General features: G+C 44.0%; 1 protein-coding gene across 2 annotated transcripts in view; it reads right to left on the bottom strand.

The window, feature by feature from the left end:
* SMAD3 (SMAD family member 3) overlaps nucleotides 1-19851 on the bottom strand; it is a 78397-nt gene that overhangs the window by 31705 nt on the left and 26841 nt on the right. The window contains exon 1 of one of the 2 annotated variants that reach the window (XM_075764131.1): nucleotides 2952-2972. The exons of the other annotated variant lie outside the window; for it this stretch is intronic. The gene's annotated coding sequence lies outside the window, so the exon portion shown is untranslated. Of the gene's footprint in view, nucleotides 1-2951; nucleotides 2973-19851 lie in introns of those variants that run through there. 2 annotated transcript variants of the gene reach the window in all.

Raw genomic sequence — 19851 nt, 5'->3', positions numbered from 1 at the left:
CATTTCCCATGTGCAGACTGCGTGTTTCATCACAGCACAGATTCTCACAGACTTTCCTCCTCGGTCCCGATGACAAAGAACTACCTCCGCTACCAAAACAAGCCTTGAAGTTTCCACAAGGAGTTAACCCAAGGTGCGTGCTGTGTGAGAGAGGTGAAAAGGGTAGTGGAAGAAGGCTGTGTTAATTTTACAACTCTGACTTCCTTAATTATGAGTCACCAGCAATGCAGGAGAAATCCAGCTTAGAAAGTAAACCTAAAAGAGTGTGATGTCTTAGGGGAACGCGGCAGATTTAAGATGAAACGCCTCATTAAAAGCCACAGAAGTTAATATTTTACAGTCTCTTATGTCTGTAATCACTAGTGAAATCAGAGACTCGAGACTCTGCAAGACTTTGTGTGTATTTGGAGGAAGAACTTTGTAAACTTCTCTGTCTCATAATCAGGTTTTACAACACGTCTGAGGAGCGTGAGGGAAGAAAGGAGGTGGTGTTACGGGCTTTTGGCTTGTTAGTTTTATTTTGGGGGACTGTTTCTATACAATAAGCGAAGAGGGTTATTTGTACCAGAGAGGTGGAAAATGCTTCAGCTGAAATATTTTTTTCTTCCCACCAAAAACTCTTAACAGCAAAAAAGGAAGCTGTGTATGCGGCCTACCTGAAAGCTTCCTTTCTTCTAGTAAATCTACTGATCACTTGAAAGGTTTTTTTTCAGGCTACCACTCGCAGTCTAATAGCACAGCAGACGTGCCATGCAGCAAGAGAAAGTCACTCCCTCAGCCATCCCCTCCAGCCAAGATAATGATCTTATTCATGGAAGTCCAATTCTGCTTTCCTAAATTACATATCACGTTTAAAAAAACCCACACTGAAAAGCTTTGAGAAAAGGGGGGTGCAAGAGTATTTTCCCCATGCTGCAAGGCACAAGGAATTCCTTTGCTCACCAAAAAAAAATCAGACTTTTTACACGTAGTTGCTCCCTCTATCAGAACGCACCATCTTCCCATCAAGATCTGCAGCACTCGCTATCTATTTGAAGGAAAGCAGCACTAACACGAGCACAGATGTTTTCCCTCTATCCTTCACTCTCCCTGCCCGACGCTGCACCAGCGCTGCACTGGTGATATGGCTGGGAGCAAGGATGTATAATTTCAATGCTTCACTCTGACTAATGCAGGATGTGTGGGAGAGCAGCACGGTGGCATGAATAACAGTGCTATAAAGCACGTATCGGTATCACGCTAAGTCATTCTTATCATCCAAACAGGATCTCAAGCATGTGCGTGTACAGTACCTTTCCTGTAAAGGTTTTATCATTACAATTGCTTGTATGGAAATCCAGCTGGTATGACATAAAAAGGAGCAGGAAAAAGCAAGTAGTCGAAATCAACACAAACAAATACCTTATTTTCATGTAAATGTCAGTAGTAATAAAAACTTGAGGGAAGAAGTGATTAAAGAACAGTCCAGAAAAAAACAACACGAAAACAAGTCACCCTTCAACCACCACAGGAGACAGAACTGTTCCCAAATGAGATGTTTTTCAAAAGTTTTCCATGAGGTGTCCATAACGAACAGCTGAAAATATCAACTCCATCAAAACTCACATTTAAGTAACAGAGAGACATTCAGGTAGCCTTCCTGTTGTCATCTCCCCCTTCCCTCTCTCCAGACTAAAAAGAATAATTAATATTCGCATCCTGGGAACCTGACTGCATAAAAGCTTAAACATTAAGCTTAAACTAGAAGCCGACCTAGAGCTTGCCAAGAAGAGGGGAACAAGGAGGGAAGCAGACTCACAGGTAAATATTAGTTTGTACTTGAAAAAGCCAGAGCGCATTCTAAAGCTGCTTTTGATTTTCACGCCAACTTCCCATCATCCTCCGTCAAACGTCGGCAGAGCAGGGTGACGCAGGTGAACGAGCGCCTGGTGTCTTTGGCAGCTGGTCCAGGGTGACAGTGACACTGCCAGCCATTATCAGCCAAATTATGGAAAATGATCAGCAGAATTCCAGAAACAAGGGATGTTTTTCTTCCTCATTTTCTTCTTGGCCCCTCTTGGCCGGTGCCTTTAATGCCAGCCACACAGGAGTCTGGCTGGACTGTCTGTGGTTTTGGCTCTCACAAAAGGGGCAAGGAATGCTGTTTGGGAGCACAACTCTCCTCCTCTTTGCTCTCATCCTGTAACCACACAGGCCTCTCTTTCCCAGGCCTCGTATCACCTTGCCATCTGGCAACCTTCATGAGTACTGGCCTGAGCAATAATGCTAGATAAAGACTGGAAGCTCTTTAGAGCCACAGGAGAGATTCCTCCTGGCCTGCAACAGTAGACCAGCATCCCTCTGCTGTGAACTGAAAAGGGAATCCACAGAAGACAAAACAATTTTCAGTTCTTCAAATATTAAAATGTTTTCAAAACTATGCAAGTGTACAAATAGATCCGTCCATCTTTGTGGTACAGCCAAGACGAGAGTACCACTAAAATGCTGCTTAACAGCTCACAGCAACACTACAGCACTCTAATGGTCGACATGAAGACCACTACCACTCACCCCAAATCAAAGCTTGACGGAAACTTTAGAAGCAAACCACAATAACTACTCGAGATGAAATGCAGACAGGAGACCCAGGAACACCACCCAGCTTCTCTAAAACAACACGATGAGGCATAGAGAGGTAACGGTCAATTATGGCCTTCTTTTTACGTCTCCTCTTCAGCAGCATAATGCACTTGCTAGGTTCCTGGGTCAGCAGTGACTCAGAGAACAGAGGGCCTTCCAGTGAATCATCCACACATTTTTAAGCACCCTCCAGGTTTTGTTGATTGGGAGATGTTTCACTACCTACACCTTCCCTAAATACTATCTGGGCTGTCCAAGGCATGAGTGAGAATAAGAGAGCGAGCACGCGAGCAAGGGTGCCAAAGAGCAGACAATCCTCTCTGAACACCTACCTGGACGCTAGAAAAAGGAATATAAGCCACACATAGATCTGGCAGCAAGCACTGCTCACTCCTACAGCATGTGAATACGAGTATAAGCTACACGAAGATAGGAAAACAATGGGATAAGTCACAAATATTTGATTTCACAAGTCAAGACAGTTTTCTTTCCCCTCCCCTCGTGACTAAGCCTTTGGTCCATACACCCACTCCATCCTCAAAAAACAACTCCATGAAACAAATTTGATTGCTCTAAAATACACATGGGCAATGACCAATCATACCTCCTCCTCACAGCACTAAGTCTATTTACTAAGAGTCTGCACCAACTGTCTGCTTCGTATGTAACAGGATCCAACTCCCTCTCTCAACGAGACATTAAACACCAGCAAGCCCAACTCCTCTCCATTTTCCTTATCCCATTCCCAAACCTCCGCGTCTGCAGACAACATCGTTCGCCCAGATAAACTTTCTGAAATCGCTCCTAATTGCTTCCAGGGAAAGGCCACTGCAGTGCCCGGTGTGCCACGGACGAGAATTGATCCCAAACCAGCGCTCTAAAGTACGGCAGGGAAGCGAGAGCATTGGGTTGTGCCGCAGAGGTTCCTGCCTTTCGGTACAGGAGAGCACCGGCAGCACTCCATGCCTCACTGCCTCCCAACATCCCACCGAGTTTATGAACTCAGGCTTTGTGCCGTGCCTTACCTTTAGCACGCTGCTATGCTGGCTGAGCCCTGCCAGTGTACTGGCAAGGACACTGCCTGCAACTGGAGGCAGAAGACCCAGATTTCATCCCCACCCTGGCACAGACATGCTGCATAACAATGATGTTCAACCTTACTCTAGGAATCTATCCAACATCTGCAACCACTGCTCCACACCACCTCTAGTAGACTCCCCAGTCGTTTTCTGTTTGCTTTGCTACTTGTACCTTGACACGTTTTCCTGCACAAAATTTAAGAAAAAACAAACAACAACAAAAAACAACCCAACCCAAAAAAACCCACAAACCTCTTCTTTTTTCCTCTTAGCAACCAAAACTACTTGCCTGTCCTCATGTTATCCCATCTAATCTCTCCCTTCTCTCTGGCACATCAGATAAATATCTCGTTCCTCCAACCCATCAAAAAAACCCAGTTGCTGAAATTATCATTCTGCATCATTAATCACACTCCTCTCTTAATCCGTCCAGTACCTTCTACGAGGTATTAAGTTCAAATAGCCTAAAACCTTGTCTTCAAGGCACTCTAGCCCTCTTTATATCTCACATCTGAGAGCTCATTCCAACTGTGGCTTCCTCCCTCTTCCCAAACTCCTTGCCCAGCCTGGATGTCCACCACATGCTTCATCTCGGCTTCTCCATCCCTCCCCACCTCGCCGCCTCTCCCTGCCTTGTGCAGCTTTCAGCACCACACTGGGGCACAGAAGAACCTTCCGGCCCTGATGAGATGGAAGGATGATCCTTCACCGTCTCATTTCTTTGGAAAAGCCAGTTAAACTGCATGCACCGTACACTATTGACATGATGCAAGCAGACAAAAAGGTTTACAGGGAGGAGATGGTGCAAAAATATTAAAGTAATTAATATAGCCCACAGTTACAGTTTTCTCTGGATATTCCCACGAGTACTGTCTTGCATCTTTTAGACAGCCAGCTTTTCAGTACAGGGACAGTCTGTATTTTTCCCCCCTTCTAAAGCAATAAGCACATTCTTGGCAGCTAAATTATTAATAAGGAACAAATGGTAATTGATTTATAGATGAGCCCGAAAGAGAGGATTTGTCTTCTTCAGTCATCTAAGTCGTCATGCCCACGCAGCTTTGTCCTGGTTCTGTCCCCACCAAAATTTCAGTCTCCCACCCAGACCCGTAAAGCAGCATATCCAGTTCCAAATTATCTGTGTTTACGTGACCTCTTTACCTCTCTTGTATCTGACCACTGACCAGATATTGCAACAGAGAAACAAAGTGTTTATTGTTCTTTCTGTCTCTCTTTCTTCTCAGCCAGGCAGAAAAATCTTAACTGGATTACATCTTACGATTTTATTTTTATCCATTGTGAGCTTGTGAAAAAAAAAATAAAAATCAAAAAACTCCTCAAGGAAAAGATGAGTTTTGCACTCAGGCTTTGAATATGCTGAGCTTGGGGAATTAGCGCTCTCTCTGCTGGTGGAAAGTTCCACAGTTCTGGCCCAGCTTTTCACACCAGAAGTATCTGTCCTCCTCCTCTGAGCAGTACTTACTTACATTTCAGCTCCAATACTTGCAACAACAACCTTTGCTCCTGCTTTGCCGAACGAACTGAGGATCGCTGGGTAGGTCTTTCCCCTGCTATGAACACAGCCTGGCTTGTAAGACAAGCTTGAGCAGCGGCCCCTGAGAGCAGCTACTCCACAGGCTGCTACGTTTATTGTAATTAACAGCACCACACGTACATCCTATTGCTTTCGTAACACTCGCCACAATTTCTTTGGCATGAAGAACCGATCGGCAGTCGGCTTGCCACAGACTCAACCTTTTTAAGGCGGGACCCGTGGCTTTATTGAAAGCAACACAAAGTTTGTTTCTAGAAACATTATGGAGATGATATGTAAAACGTAGAGTTGCTGCTTAAATGCTGGCTGAATCCCAAACAACGGGAACTCTTACATGAGGCAAAATAGACCTTCAAAGGCTCGTAGGCAAATATACTGTCACTGAATATTTTGTCATGGAAGCAAGAGCCTAAAAATATAACACGAGCAGATAATGCACTGAGACAGGCCGGCGCACATCCTGTCTTTACTCTGTAAACACCACAATGCGAATTGGCACTATTGTACAAATCAGGCCACCCGTACAAAAAGTAGGACAGTAGTTTGCAGCCTTCATGCCAGAGCCGCTGCGCTCCTTGTCCCAGATGTCTTGCTCTATAGAGGGAGAACAAGAAACCTGGTGGGAGCACGGCTGGGCTGCCGCGGCCTCGGCACGGGCAGGCTGTCCCTCGGCACGCACGCCTGCTGGGGGCACGGGGAGGAGGTGTGGGAGGAGGAAATAGTGTTATCATCCATTTTCTGATAAGGCCAGCACCTGTAGGAGCTCTGTGCCCTGCCCGCAGCAGGAAACCCAGCCTTGAGATGTGCTGACTCACCGCAGCGCGGTTCCTTGCAGTTGGCGGTGGTTTTAAACACTCCTCTTCCCTGCGAGTGAAGGGCCGTTGCTATCTCCTTTCCCTACTCAGAAGTCAAAGAAAAAAAAAAAAACAGAAGTGCCCCAGGTACCTAGAAGACGTTATATGCTGCATTCCTTATTCCCATCTGTGCAATTTGGGCTTCAAGGGGAAAATACTTTGTTTAACATAAATGAGAGAATGGCAAAAGCCATAGCAGACTGAAAACCAGTGAAGCACTGGGAGGACAGTTCTCCACTGGAGGACAGCAAGATTCATTTCTTGTTCTAGTACACGTAGTTTAGCTAGATTTGGGTGAATTAGACCCAAGTTCTCAAAACCTTCGGATTCCTTTTAGGTCCTTTATTCTTAACAAAATCATCCCCACCGGTCTCAATGCTTTTCTATAAAATACCTGTGATAGGTCCCTCTTGTGAAAGTCTGTAAGGACACTGGAAACATTCCAGAATTTCCATACTACAAGAACGGATGTCAAACGTTAAAAGCATTCAATGCAGTTATGCGTAACAGTCCCTAAAACAAAAAGCCATAAACAATCCTTGGGTATAACAATACACACGATCACTCAGACAGTCTAATCTTTTCTGAGAACCTCCAGTGTGCCCACAGCTATGTAAAGTTCTAAGGCGTAAAAGGGTATTCAGAAAAGCAAACAAAAACAGGTTCCCAAAACCTGAAAGGTTAGTTACCTTCCGGGAAGGGAATGAACAGAGCCCTCCAGCTGAACGCTGTGCACTCATTTGCACAGGCAATGAATTCAGTAAATTCCATTCCAGACCTCTAGATTACTGACTTTTGAGGATGCTAATTGTTTTATGGTAGTACCCACTAATCCCCACTAAACCCCCATCAAATATCAAGGCTAATACACAACCAGCATAAAAGAGAAAGTCCCTGACCCAAAGAGAACGTGATTTCCATTTACAACAGGATGCAACAGGTAAATGAAACGGACGAACAGGAAGGAGCAGTTATCACAGGAGCAGTTGTTATATATCAGAAGTGTGAAGCGGCTTCATGGGGCAAAGAAATTATAAACATCACCTTCACATTCTTCTTCCAGCAATTAATCAGATTTTACTTTCAAAACATGTGTGCTAACATCCAGGTGGGCAAACCTGGGAAGCATTTTGTTTCTTTTTAAATGCAGGGGAAGGAAAGAGGGGAAAAGACATGCACAAAACTAAAAATATACATTTTTCTGAAAATCACAGAGTGGCACCAGGAAGAGGAGGCTGTGGGGAAGTATGTGTATCAGTAAAGCAAAGAGCACCAACCCTTTTCGCTTTCCTCTGCAGATCACCCTTGATAAATTATCATGACTCTTGTAGGAATTTTTGAAATCCGTTTTTTATTACTACTCCTATTTTTAAGGAAGATAAGGTTGTCTCCGGTTTTGCAACTTCAACAACGGCCACACACTCCCACACCAAAGAATTTCACTGCTATAAAACCTCTGGCTGCTCAGCCAGCTACTGCTTAGTAGCTCTGGTGCAATAAAAAAGCAGCACGGACGGCTACAAGAGGCGCTAAGACCATGTAACATTCCTGGATGCACACTGCAGAGGAGACAAAAACATAACTTAGGAATGACTTGCCCCCAGAAGCCGCTGAGCGGTATGCCTGCATACCACACAGCACACACTGGCTTATACAAAACCTCTGTAACTTTGCCACGGGTGGGAGGAGAGGGAGCGCTGCACGTGGCTGCGTGGGCAGGATCCGCACCTGAGACTCGGCAGCACTGCAAATAAACACAGTTTACGCGTGAATAATTGGATAGTTTGAAGGCATTTATTTCTCAACAAACAGCAATAATGTGGAAAAAGGTGGCATTGGATTTTCTTGAGCCAAATCCTTCAGATGTTAAAAATAAAATAATCAAAGGCAAGACAAGGGCTGGAGGAGGGCCAGGGTGCATACCAGCAGCAGGGGAATCCTTACGTGACCAAGGCTGTGGCTGGTGCATTCCTGACTCATAAGCTAAGGTGCATCCGGTGGCTGTGTCAGGTGCCGGATTGGCAAAAGCATTCCCTCGTAATGGCTTCTTAATTGTTTTCTGACAGCCATGACACATTCTCCAGAGGGCTGTGAAGCCAGAAATTTGGAAGACAGCGTGCCATTTGTCAGGAGCGGGCGTAGAGCAAACCGACCACCTGCTTCCCGTCTGCGTCTCTGCCGTTCTCACCTGCTGATGCGTTTGGAAAGCTCTAAGTGTGGTCCCCAGTGAATAATTCCTCATTACCCAAGTTGGCACTCCAGAAAAACCCCGTCGATGTTACGTTTAAGCATTTGCTAGACTTTGCGCAGCAGCTCCGTTAATTTAACTCTATGCTTAAATCTAGGAGTATATTTAGAGGGCCCTGCAGAAAGGAGATGGATTGAGGAAGCACTTAAATGCTTTGCTCGGTCAGGATGAAAGAGACTTTGAAATCTTAAAACACTGCTGTTATCTTAGATAATGAAGTGGTTAAAAAAAAAAAATAAATAAAGGTCTTTGATATTTTCTTCAGCAAGCACCTATTATTTCAGTGCCAGCAGGCAATACTGTCTAACGTACCCCAAGGCAACAACTACGCATGCTTATTTAAAGAGAATATTCACCCCCACTCTGATCTAAACTCCTATCTGAATAAAAGCAAACATATTTAGCATTTTGCTTCCTGCTGTAAAGATTCGACAGTTGTAGGCCTTGTCTGTGAGATGAGGAAAACCAACACGGAATATCATGTGTCGCTTCCTTTTCATCGCATGCAAACCTGGGATAAGCAACGGGGTGGGCAAGGGCACTCGCCTTTTACCTCAGCTTTCATGCCCAGTACATTAAAAGCGTGGGCCTTTACTCAAAGCGACTTTGCTTTAAAGCTCCATATTAATCAAATCCCTTCAGAACAAGTTCATTTGAATGTATTTAATTTTACTTTGAGACTGATAATAGCAGAAGTGTATTGCATCATCCTCACTAGAACAGTAATGCCTTTTAAGTTTCTTTTTAGTAGCTGCCTCAGACATGCCTTAGATAATTTTGTTGGCCAACTGAGGACTAATGCAAGACATATTCTATGAATAAATGCATTTCCAGAGCCTCAGTCTCAGAAGGTGATTTTGCAAATGGCCAATGAGAAGTGCCTGCTTTGAAGTGTTCCTGGAATCAGTTACAGTTGCTTAAACCACTGATCAAATTCTACCAAAAAAGGCTTAGAGAAATGCTACTTCAGACCAGGTTTATCTTTCCTATAAATGCAAACTACTGCATTAAAAACAGAACTTTCCCCTATGAAATACGCACTTTCACAGCTTCGGAGTATTTAACTGCGGTGCTTAAAGTCAACATTTCATTTTCTTTCTTGGAACAGCTGAAAATTTTTAAAGCCAAACTTCACTGAATGGAAAATGTAACTTCAAAAGTCTTTCCCCTAAAAATAAACGATGAAGTTACACCAGCCTATGTGAAGGACCAGTTCTGCTACTCATAGCAATACAGGGTTAAAATCACTCCGGTCTACTGTGATCCATAAAGGATTTCTTAGCCAGTAGGTCTCCTGTTTTTTCCTTCGTCCAAAACGCTCATTCTCTTTGGGTCAAATCCAAAAAGCTTATGTCAGTGAGAGCTCCCTTGGCTTTGCACTGCCCAGCACCATGTGCAGCCACCACGCAAAGCGGGCGAGATGCTCAGCCAACAGAAGATGTAAAGCAAGTTTAGGAAGGTATAGCTAACGATTCCTCCGCCCGGCATTTCCCAGGGAACACCAGCCAGCCCTATGCCAGTCCCCTCCCAACAGCACAAGGACACACCTGAGTGCATGGGCAGCTGGAAGCCTGTCCCCAGGTCGGAGCAGCTCCGGAAAGCTCTCGGCAGTCAGCTCCAGCCCGCGTAGGGACTGCGGCACTGCTCTGAGGACTGCGGCTTCCTGGTGTTTGCTCCACGGCTGAGGATCTGGGCCAGTGAGTGCAAGAGCAGGTATGAAACGCTGCTGCTGGGTGAGTGCAGATTTCTGCCTTGGCAGTGGAAATCATGACAAAAGGTCTATAGTAAGAGAAAATGGGGCTGCTTGTGCTCTGTGGAGTTGCTGGGTGCTCAGCAACCCCCCATCAGGCCACTTATTCTCATGCTTCAACAGACTTAATTTGATTGTACCCCTATTTAAGCAATCCTGGCCCAACCTTCCCAAACCCATCTGGATTCGTACTTCAGCTTCACTAGTGAAATCCCAAAGCGAACTCTGCCCAAAATTCAGCACAGCAGACTGCAGGAAATGCAGAAGGATATTTCTACCATATCATTCTAAAAATGGTCTGCCTAATATTTGGGGGGGGGAGGGGGAAACAGAGGAACGGAGACTGCTACGTAGAAGGAATCATTACATTTCTTCTTTAAGACTATTTTGTTCTACTTTGTATTTGTCGCAATGTTAAACCACTTTGACTTAACATTTTACACAGAATGTTTACAAGATGTGTGGGCAAATTTAGCGATATCTGTATTTTTAAACTTGATTACTTCCCCCCCACACACAGAGTCTGAGTTACTCTATACAGAAGGTTCCTTTCACAGTAAAAATGCCAGGACTTTCCATACGCATTACTGCTTAAGAACAGCATTCCTGGCAGGTCTTAATGCATCTGAAGTGACTGCATTAAGCTCCTGGGATTGCTTCAAGTCCTATCCGAGGAGAACACACGCCTGAAAAAAACACCAAGGGCAGCCGTGAAAGAAAATACACTGAAGGAGCTGACAGACAAGGCAAATCAGAAGCGCCTTGCTTTAAGTCAGGAGACATTTCAAGGAAAGCACACAATGGTGCTGCCAATTTGCTCTCGGTGGAACATTTTGTTTTAAAAGGCTGTTTTACAACAAGGCTGTTTTCTTCTTGTCAGGATCACAGGAACCCTCAAGACGCCCTTCCTGAAAAGCGTCAGCATTGCACAAATGGGCTTCGAGAAGGACAAGAGATCTTCAAACATCTCCTTAGCGAAACGCAGCCTGGGCCCTTTCCAGTCGGTGGTGCAAGAGTGGTGCTGTTACTCCGCCTCTGATGGCATTATTCCTTGGGCACATGCCTTTGCTTCTCTCATTTTGCTGTGGTTTTCCTAACATTATGCTTTTATAGGAGAGTTTTGCAGCAAGTTTGAGGGAAATGACATCACCAGCCCTCAGTTCAATCAGCTTAATACAGAAAGCTGCCTTCAACGAAGCTTTTAAAAATACATTTTCGGTGGCTCTTTAGCATTTAAAAAAACGCTTGTGCATCCAAGGCTATAAAGTCATATAAAGAACTTCCAATTCAAACATCTGAACACTGATACATATTCATTCTCTGTGCTGCTAATTAACCACAAGCTGATTTCCTTCAGCAGTGTGTTTATTTTAGCAGTACTGTTGTCCAGAATCCACCTTCCAGAACATAGCAATAATCAGGCTTCATAAACCAAATAGCTGTGTTCACCGCTAGACTGAAAAAAAAAAAATCCCATCGAATCAGTATTTTGGCTTCTATCAAGAGCACAAAGGGTAACAGGCTCTGATCAGACCTGGAAGTCTCCACTTACCAAGAACAAAGTATTACTCAGGAAGCTGATAATGACAATTTTTGCCTCTTAGTAGATTAATTAGGCCAAGAGTGACATGATATGGCAAAGTTAAGGCCCAAAATGCTGTGTTGTCCAGCCACACATTCTCATCTCTAGTATATTCCTGTTCTTCAGCATAGAGCAGTAATAGAGGAGCCGTGTGGGCAACCAGGAGAGAGCAAGGGTGCAGCGGCACAGGGCACCCAGAGGTGTTGGAGGGAGGGAGGCTGCAGCTTTTCGATGGCATCGGTGGCAATGGCTTGAGAAAAAATGGCAGCATGTCACAATTTGTCCCCAGAAAAAAGAAACTAAAGCCCAGGGGAGCACGCAGTTCCCTGAAGTGAACCAAACGAGCCCTCTAATACAAAACCTAGAAATGGAAAAAAAGCACAAAGAAACAGGGACAGGAAGGAGGGAGGTACAATGGGCTCTTTTTTTAAAGGCAGCGATAAAGCACTTGTGCCAGCACAAAAGGAACGAGGAGGAATGAACCCATGGGGAAGCAGGTTCAAATCGGAGATCCCTTGAGAGCAAGCTGCCCAGCAAGGAGCGCTGGCTCAGCCTTGGCTGCACGATGGATGCACCCTCCTCACCTGTGTTATTTATAGCTTGAACCTCAACTTTTTTGGAATCATTAATCCTTAAAAACAAAAACTCTAAGCCATGTTTAGTGAGGTACTTTTAAAGCCAGTGATAAACAACTGGCACCTACTCCACAGGCCTGTATTACAAGTGTTGACTGTCAGCTTTACGTAGGTGCCTTAGTGACACTGTGGATGTCCTTCAGAAAACCACGGCTGCAGAACAGAGCCTTCTCGGCACAGCCAAAGTTCCCAACAGGAAATCAGCCTCCATTCTTGCTGTGCCACTTCAGGAGGTGCCTTAATACTTCACATTCTTGGTTTCTGCAGCGCACAGCCACTCTCCCTGACTCAGAGCCCTCCTAAACATAGTCCCCTTAATGAAGGGCCGGTTTGCTGAGGCACATAACCATATACTATGGTACGAACAACCGCAGCGCAAATCCAAGAGCACTAATGGGTATGCTATAGAGAATCTATGTTGGCGTTATAGATGAGCTCTTCCTTCCTCACTCTTTAGGCTTCTAAATAGATTATCAATTCTGTCACTAAGCATAAAACTGACTATGCAACTGTGGGGTCACGACAAACTTTTCACTCACTTAGAGAAGAGCAGAATTAAAGCTCACAGGTTAAATTCTGACTTTATAACCCTGTTTCCACAAATAGCTCCACTAACTCAAGGAAGACTAACCGGAGAAGGTACAGCTGCCAGTGGTAGCCACATATTAGGCACAGGGAAAGCTACCTTGGCACTGACTACGTGTGAAAGGATCAGTCTGCAAACGCAGAAGGCAGATGAGTCTCACTCCACTCTGCTGTCATTCCACTCCCTATTTGCTGTCTGTAGGTTCTCTTTAATACTCATCTTCATTTTTCCAGCTGATGTCTGACATTCTTTCATGGGAAGATCTTCCACATACTATGCAGAAAGATAGCACACTTTTAAATAATGAAAGCTGGGCTTTGTTTCATCTACATTACGAAACACTTTTTTAAATGGCATTTCACAATAGATTACCAGACAATGAAATCTTAATGATTGAGTATGAAGGGTGATAAATGAAGGTCAGTATCACCATTAGCTGAACTGATACTAATAGGTGACAAATATCAAAAATATCAAAGCTTTCTTCACTGATGAAAAATGGACCCTTCCCAGTAGTGATGCCCAAAGGTCACCCCAAAGATCACAAAGTAAAAGCAACTCCCATTGCCAAAAACCCAAAAAAACCCCAAGCGCCGAAAACAACAAAAAAAGAATAAGCCTTGCTAAAAATCAATGGTTTGACCTTGTCAAACTTGTGGGCTGCATGTATTCACCACTCCTTGTGGGACTGCATTCCCAAAGAACAAGCTGTCCTTCATGTGGGGTGTCACTGGTTAAAACAATTTAGGAAGACATTTTTTATTCTCTTTGTTCTTTCTACCACGAATTGTTACCCATGTTTTGTTTCTGTTTATGCAATCAAGTCCTTTCACTCTTAACCATGACCTAACTACAGTTCTAACCAACATATGGGCTTCACGTTATACTCTGGTAGGCAAGCAAGCACGAGACAGTATTTCAAACTGGCAGTAATCCCATAGAGAACTTTGTGACTTTCTTTTTCCCCCAGTAAGGTATTTCTGCTGACAAAGCACACACACCGAGACACGTTTCAGCCCGGCATGTGGTAGATCATCTCATCGCTGTGCAGTTCTGTTTTGTTCCGGCCTGGTTTTGCACAGCTCTAACTCTTGGATGAAAACTCTGACCGGGAAACCTAAGCTCCTTTATCTTCTGTTTTCACCAAGCCAGGCCTGAAATCTTCATTGGCACAGCAATGTAAATTAAAGTGTGATTCTTGTAATAATTTTTTCACCAAAAGCCCTATTGTTGATGCAGCGGTATCAGTAAGACATGTCTCTTTTTTTACCATTATAAATTATTTAACATTTATAACTGATAAAAAATTCTACTGGCAGACTGTTTAGCTATCTTGGAGAATATTACTAAGGCACAATACTCCACAGGAAAACTTAGCTTTTTTTCTGAAACGCATGATTTCCAACCTTGGTTAAATTCTTAAGGCTGGTTGGATCGCTCTGTTGCCCAGAAGCAAGAGTAATGCAGGACGTAAGTGCCAGCTTCATAGGGAACATCCTTGCTTCCATTAATTTCAGTAGGGACTGAGACCTAGAGCTACCAGCAATGCAATCAAGGCCAGATATCCAGCTTCTCTTTCCCAGGTTGTTGTGCAAGAGCCTCTCCTCTCCCACCACCTATCCCCTAAGGATCTTTCGTCTCTCGTTCACCTTTCTTACAGAGGGAAAAGTGAAAAGAAAGACTTCTGCTGGAGCCTCTGGCTCTGCAAGGAGTAAGCACTCTCCTTGGTTTCTTCACCAGCCCAGCGCTGAGTATAGCTACATGTGGTCTTAGTGGCAACCACCTGGCAGAGACATGTAGCATTTGAGTCTCCATTACAGTCACTGTCAACTCAAGGAAGAACATGCTCCAGGAGGGGCTGCAAAATGCTCAGATTTAGCAGGGTCCTTTCTAAGCACTACGATCTTCCATCACCTTTTGTTGTCACAATGTGGTCCTATCCATAAGGGCAAGACACAAGCCACCTGAAACGCCAGATCTTCACTAGCAGGAGATGTACAGTCAAAATGTCTTTGCTGCACATGCCTCTGTGGAAACTTGCAGAGAATTTAGTGGCAAGTCAGGATACATACTGATACAAGATCCTCTGTACTGCGAGGGGACCCTCCCATGAGGCAGAGTTATATAAAATGATTGACGAAGATTACCCAAATGAAGTCATTGAGAAACCAAATGTTTCACTAATAAAACTTAAAAAATATTCATGATTCCAAAATATAACTCATTGGCTGTACTTATTTGCCTTAAAAATACCTTACCCGATGAACATGTTTACTTACTGCTCTTTGCCTCCTACTAATGACTCCTGGCAAATCAAGTTTTGACTCCATTTCTCCTGAAAATTTGTGTTAGTTTCTGTTTTTAAAAAAATCTAAGTAATTTAGAAGTTCGAGTTGAAAATCCTGCTTCATTGTCCGCATACAACCTGCAAGGTATCTAATGCTTTTCTGACTGCTAGTATCCCTCCTGGCACATACTGGCCCATTACATCTCCAGATGTAATGACACCAGAACAACCCTAATCTAGCCACTTTGGGAACGAGATTAGGTTTTTTGTCGGCTTTCTCTAGGAACTATGCAGTCCGCTCCCTCCTGTGCCTAACTGAGGCAGGGATCCATTTTATTATTCCCCAAGAGAAGGCAGGAAAGGAGAGGGGGGATATATGAGGCGACTTTCAAGAGTGCCTTACCTCATCACAGAAATCCAGTTCAAGCAGAACTACTGCTGAATAAGAAGTTAGGCCTGCCCATGACTACGTCTTCTCTTACCCTAAAAAAAACAAAGCTATGAGGAAGGGCAAGAGGGGAAGATGACTGTGCCTACTGCCCTGCAGAGCTCAGAAGTCCCCAGAACGTGTATTTGAGTGCTACACCAGCCGCATTTCACGCATGGCAGTGTTGGTAGGCAACTTGATTTCCCTTCCTGGCTGTGGTCACATAGCGGGTAAGGGTTACACGAAGTCACACGTTGTTGCTTGCTTGCTACTGTGGCATTGGTCTTCCCTCACAGCACTGGGGCAAAACCTGAGGACTGCACAGATTATTTTTACTCATTAACAAAAGGATGCTGCAATGCAGCCTTTACACCATACCCTATCCTCAAGCAGAAACATTGCTCATAATGCTGAAACTCTACATGGTGTTTTCAAGAGCATTAAGTTTTCCCTACTTACATCATTGCACAACAAAGAGTTTATGATAACCTGAAAAAGAAAACCACATTTTATATGTAATTATGCAATTATATGGTCCCCATTACCACAGCATCCAAGTGCCTGATACACTTTTGCATACTTGTCTTGGTGCCCAAAAGAATGCTCCATTTCGAAGAAAGGAAGCTGAGGCAAAGGGAGACTAACCGATCTGAAGTTACGATGAGAACAGGAGTGCAAGTCCACCAGTTCTCTGTTAAGCCTGATATTTAATGCCATTTCCGTATCACCTATGTGTGTAAACAATCTTTGCAACAAGTAACCGCAACAAGAAATTATAAACTTTATCTTATATCTCACAGTGACAAGACAGGAAATTCTTTACAATAATTTACAACAGTAAAGAGTAACAGTTAACTCTATATATGTTATTCTAATACAGACATTTCTAAGAGCTTCCTTGCTTGTTACAGTCCTCCTGCCTAAAAACTTCTAAAAACGTGCGCGTGAGAGGGGGGAAGCGACTGTACTATCCTCCTCGCTGTCACGCACACCCTCCCTGCTATCTTCTTCCTTACAGAACAGCCACCCTGCTGTATCAGGCAGAGCCCAGGACAGACAGATGCACACAATCCCAATAAGCAACTCCCTTGTTCCCCTTCAGAGACTTAGGACTTAATCCAAAGCTCAGGAAGAGTTTGTGAAATGCACATAACCTTGGATCAGGCCAGTCATGTCTGTGTATATATTTGCTTACTATAACTTTTAAAAAAAAAAATCTTCTCACAGTCCCAGGCTTACACATCATTCCCATGTTGTTTCAGCAGTGAATTCTGTGGATTGCTCTTTACCAGTCAGCCTCTCTGGGTCTCTCACAGGTCACTGTAAAAACGAAATACCGACAACCCTCCCTTGCAAATTATACCATCTTTGTCTCATGTACACTATGTGGTTTGGTATAATCAAATACATTTTGAACGAGTACGGAACGAGTATATACAGCGGCAGTCTTATAGTAATTGGCTGTTATTTAAAGAAAAATTTTTTGAGTGTCTCTTGTGGGAATTCCATTTGCTCAGTCTGTGCAGGAGGCCTCCGGAGTTACTCAGAGAAGAGCTTCACTGGAGCTTCTCCAAAAAAAGTAAATACAAAACCGAATTCAAGTACCCACATTGCAGACTTCACACTTCACCAAAAATCCCTCCCCCTCACACTGACAAACAGCAAAATTTACCCTCTAAGGAATCAATAAAATACACGTGAAGTACACACACAGTAAAACCACAGGGGTTTGACAACCTGCTCCAAACGGCATTACTGAAACTGCGGAGGTCAGAGACCTGCATAGCCAACATGAAAGCAGACAGCCTAGGGAGAAACATCTACTCACCAACCTTTTTGGCCCACCTGAGCAGCGTCCCTCACACAAAGTCTTCGAATGCACCCACGGCAGCCGCCCCACTGGCAGACGGTGAAGCTCCGCACCACGCTCTCTCACCACGGCTTCCCCAGTGAAAGCGGGGATCTTCTGGGGACTTCCCTCCTCTCAGATTCAGTTACTCTAAACTACCCAACCGCGACGTCAGGGGTCCATAAGAGCAGCCTCACGCTACTTCTGTACACCGTATTACTCATTTGCAAATTCCAGCCTAGGCCATAAACACCTCTACATCTTCTGGGCCACCCTGGTTTTGGGGTTTTTTTGGACAGCCAAGCATGCAAGGCTGTATGCCTTTCTCTAAACAAGAGTTTGCTGTAATACAGTAACTTTTAACAGCATTAGCGAGAAACACCCCTATCAATTCTGGTGAAAACCAAAATACCCACTGTAAGCGACAGGAGATAGCAAAAGCAGAAGACATCTTGCCAACGGCCTAAAGGAGATGCGTAACAATCTGCAGATCACAGCACAAGCTAGCAGTATGCCACCATGTTACAGAGACACATCTACACACATTGACTGTCTGCGGGTCCGCGGTACCCTCAAAGTGAAGGGGAAAAGAAAAAGTGTAAGATAACAAGGCAGAGGGAAATGGAGATATACAGATTGTCCCTCTCATGGGCAAGGGGGAATGCCACACGGAGTGTCCAGCACATTGCAGTAAGAAACGGAGATGGGCTCACTGGTGAGGGACAAAACTAGCCAAGAGAGAAAAAAATGATGGACTGAGCATCCGGGGGATACAGAAAAGTGGTGACAGAGGATTGGAGAGAGCTCCAGAGGCAGATGGAGGGGAAACCATGACAGTAGGGGAGGCAACGTAAGACTTGGGCCTGGTGGGCAGATCAAAGGATCTGTCGAGCCTCCTAGTGTTGAGGTGTTGGGACAGAGGACAGGCTCTGGCGGGGACACACTACCCCTGCTCAGAGCCCAAGGGTGCATACAACAAAGCACGGAGAGCAAGCTCCTACCCTTAGTCAAACTGCCTCATCTCATTAGGCTGGTATAAAACTGAAGTTACGGCATAAAGTTAATCTCTCCTTTGTAATAACAGTTTATACCAGTATGTTGCGAAGAAGGTAGCTGGCACAGATCTCTTCTGTGGGTTGCCAAGGCACAAGCAAACACTCAAACCTCTGATTAAAAACTCCTCTTGAAGCCAAAAGTGAAACGGTTCTAACACCTGTGAGAAAGGCAGCACTAATTAACTCAAGAATTTCCCAGCTTGTTAAGTGTTACATTTCTTGACAGTATTTCAAGTGCAGGGCCAAAAAATACCAACATCTGTAACAAAACTCCAAACGAGCAAAAAAACCACTAAAAAAGCTCCCCACGCACATATGCATACCAAACCCAAGATATCTGTAGCACAACAAGAAAAAAACCAAACCACCAGCCAGGGAGATATATCAGAAAGGTTTAATGGTGTTTAATAAGAAGCTTATATAAAGTGAAGTGATTTACAACTTAAAAGTCCAAAAGTTTAGAGGAACAGCAGATTATTAATCCTAATGGGAAGGAAGACATTTTGCTCATATACCTTCTCTGGGAAAACACAAAACAGAAAACTAGCATGTTTAAGGAGATTTCTACTTTTCTGATAGGTATCATATAATTAGACACACATCTATAATCATTTGATAGCTTGGATGTATTAAGTTGCAATTTTAAAGTCTTTTTAGTCTTGTACAAACTACACAGGGAACAACTTCAAGTTTAAATAGGGTGCCACTGACCTTCCTCTTCCTGCTCTGGTAAAGACTCCAAAAATTGGATAATATTACAGAGAAACTGTGTCGCAATTCCTAGGCACATCAGGGTCAGAGAAAGTTCAGTCTTCCCTTTGAACTTTCTTGCCTCTGTGGGCCATAGTCAAATCTTCAGTGTTATTTTAACATGGTTTTTAAAGTTTAATTTCCTTTTTGTGGCTTTGCATTATTAACATTATTGACGTTAAAAGTGATATGCAGTCCCCTTTTCATCTTTCAGAAAGCATGGAAATATTTGCGGATTCCTCCCCCTGCCATTAATTAAAAACCTGCCTCAGCAACCCTCTTCAGTTGCTGCACAAGGCCTTCGCCGCACACAAGTCAATAGGAAAGATCCTTTTTCCTTCAGCGGAACCAGGATTTCTATAATCCACTCTTCCCAGGAAGGGCTTTGCAGTTTAGCAGAGCAAGAAGCCAGCATTCAGCTTCATCGAGAGCATTTTGAATTGGTTCCTTTTGGGTCCGAGTCTCGGTGCTTAGACACAGGGTAATTTAAAATAAGCAAAGCGAAGAAGAGTTTTAATCAAATCTGAATGTTAACCCCAGGAGCAGAGACTACCAAAGCTTTGCAACATTCTGCT

The sequence above is a fragment of the Balearica regulorum genome, chromosome 12 (genome assembly GCF_011004875.1).
Source record: "Balearica regulorum gibbericeps isolate bBalReg1 chromosome 12, bBalReg1.pri, whole genome shotgun sequence".
Classification (NCBI taxonomy): domain Eukaryota; kingdom Metazoa; phylum Chordata; class Aves; order Gruiformes; family Gruidae; genus Balearica; species Balearica regulorum.
Note: the sequence above shows the minus strand (reverse complement) of the source record. Positions and strands in the feature narration are given on the sequence as shown.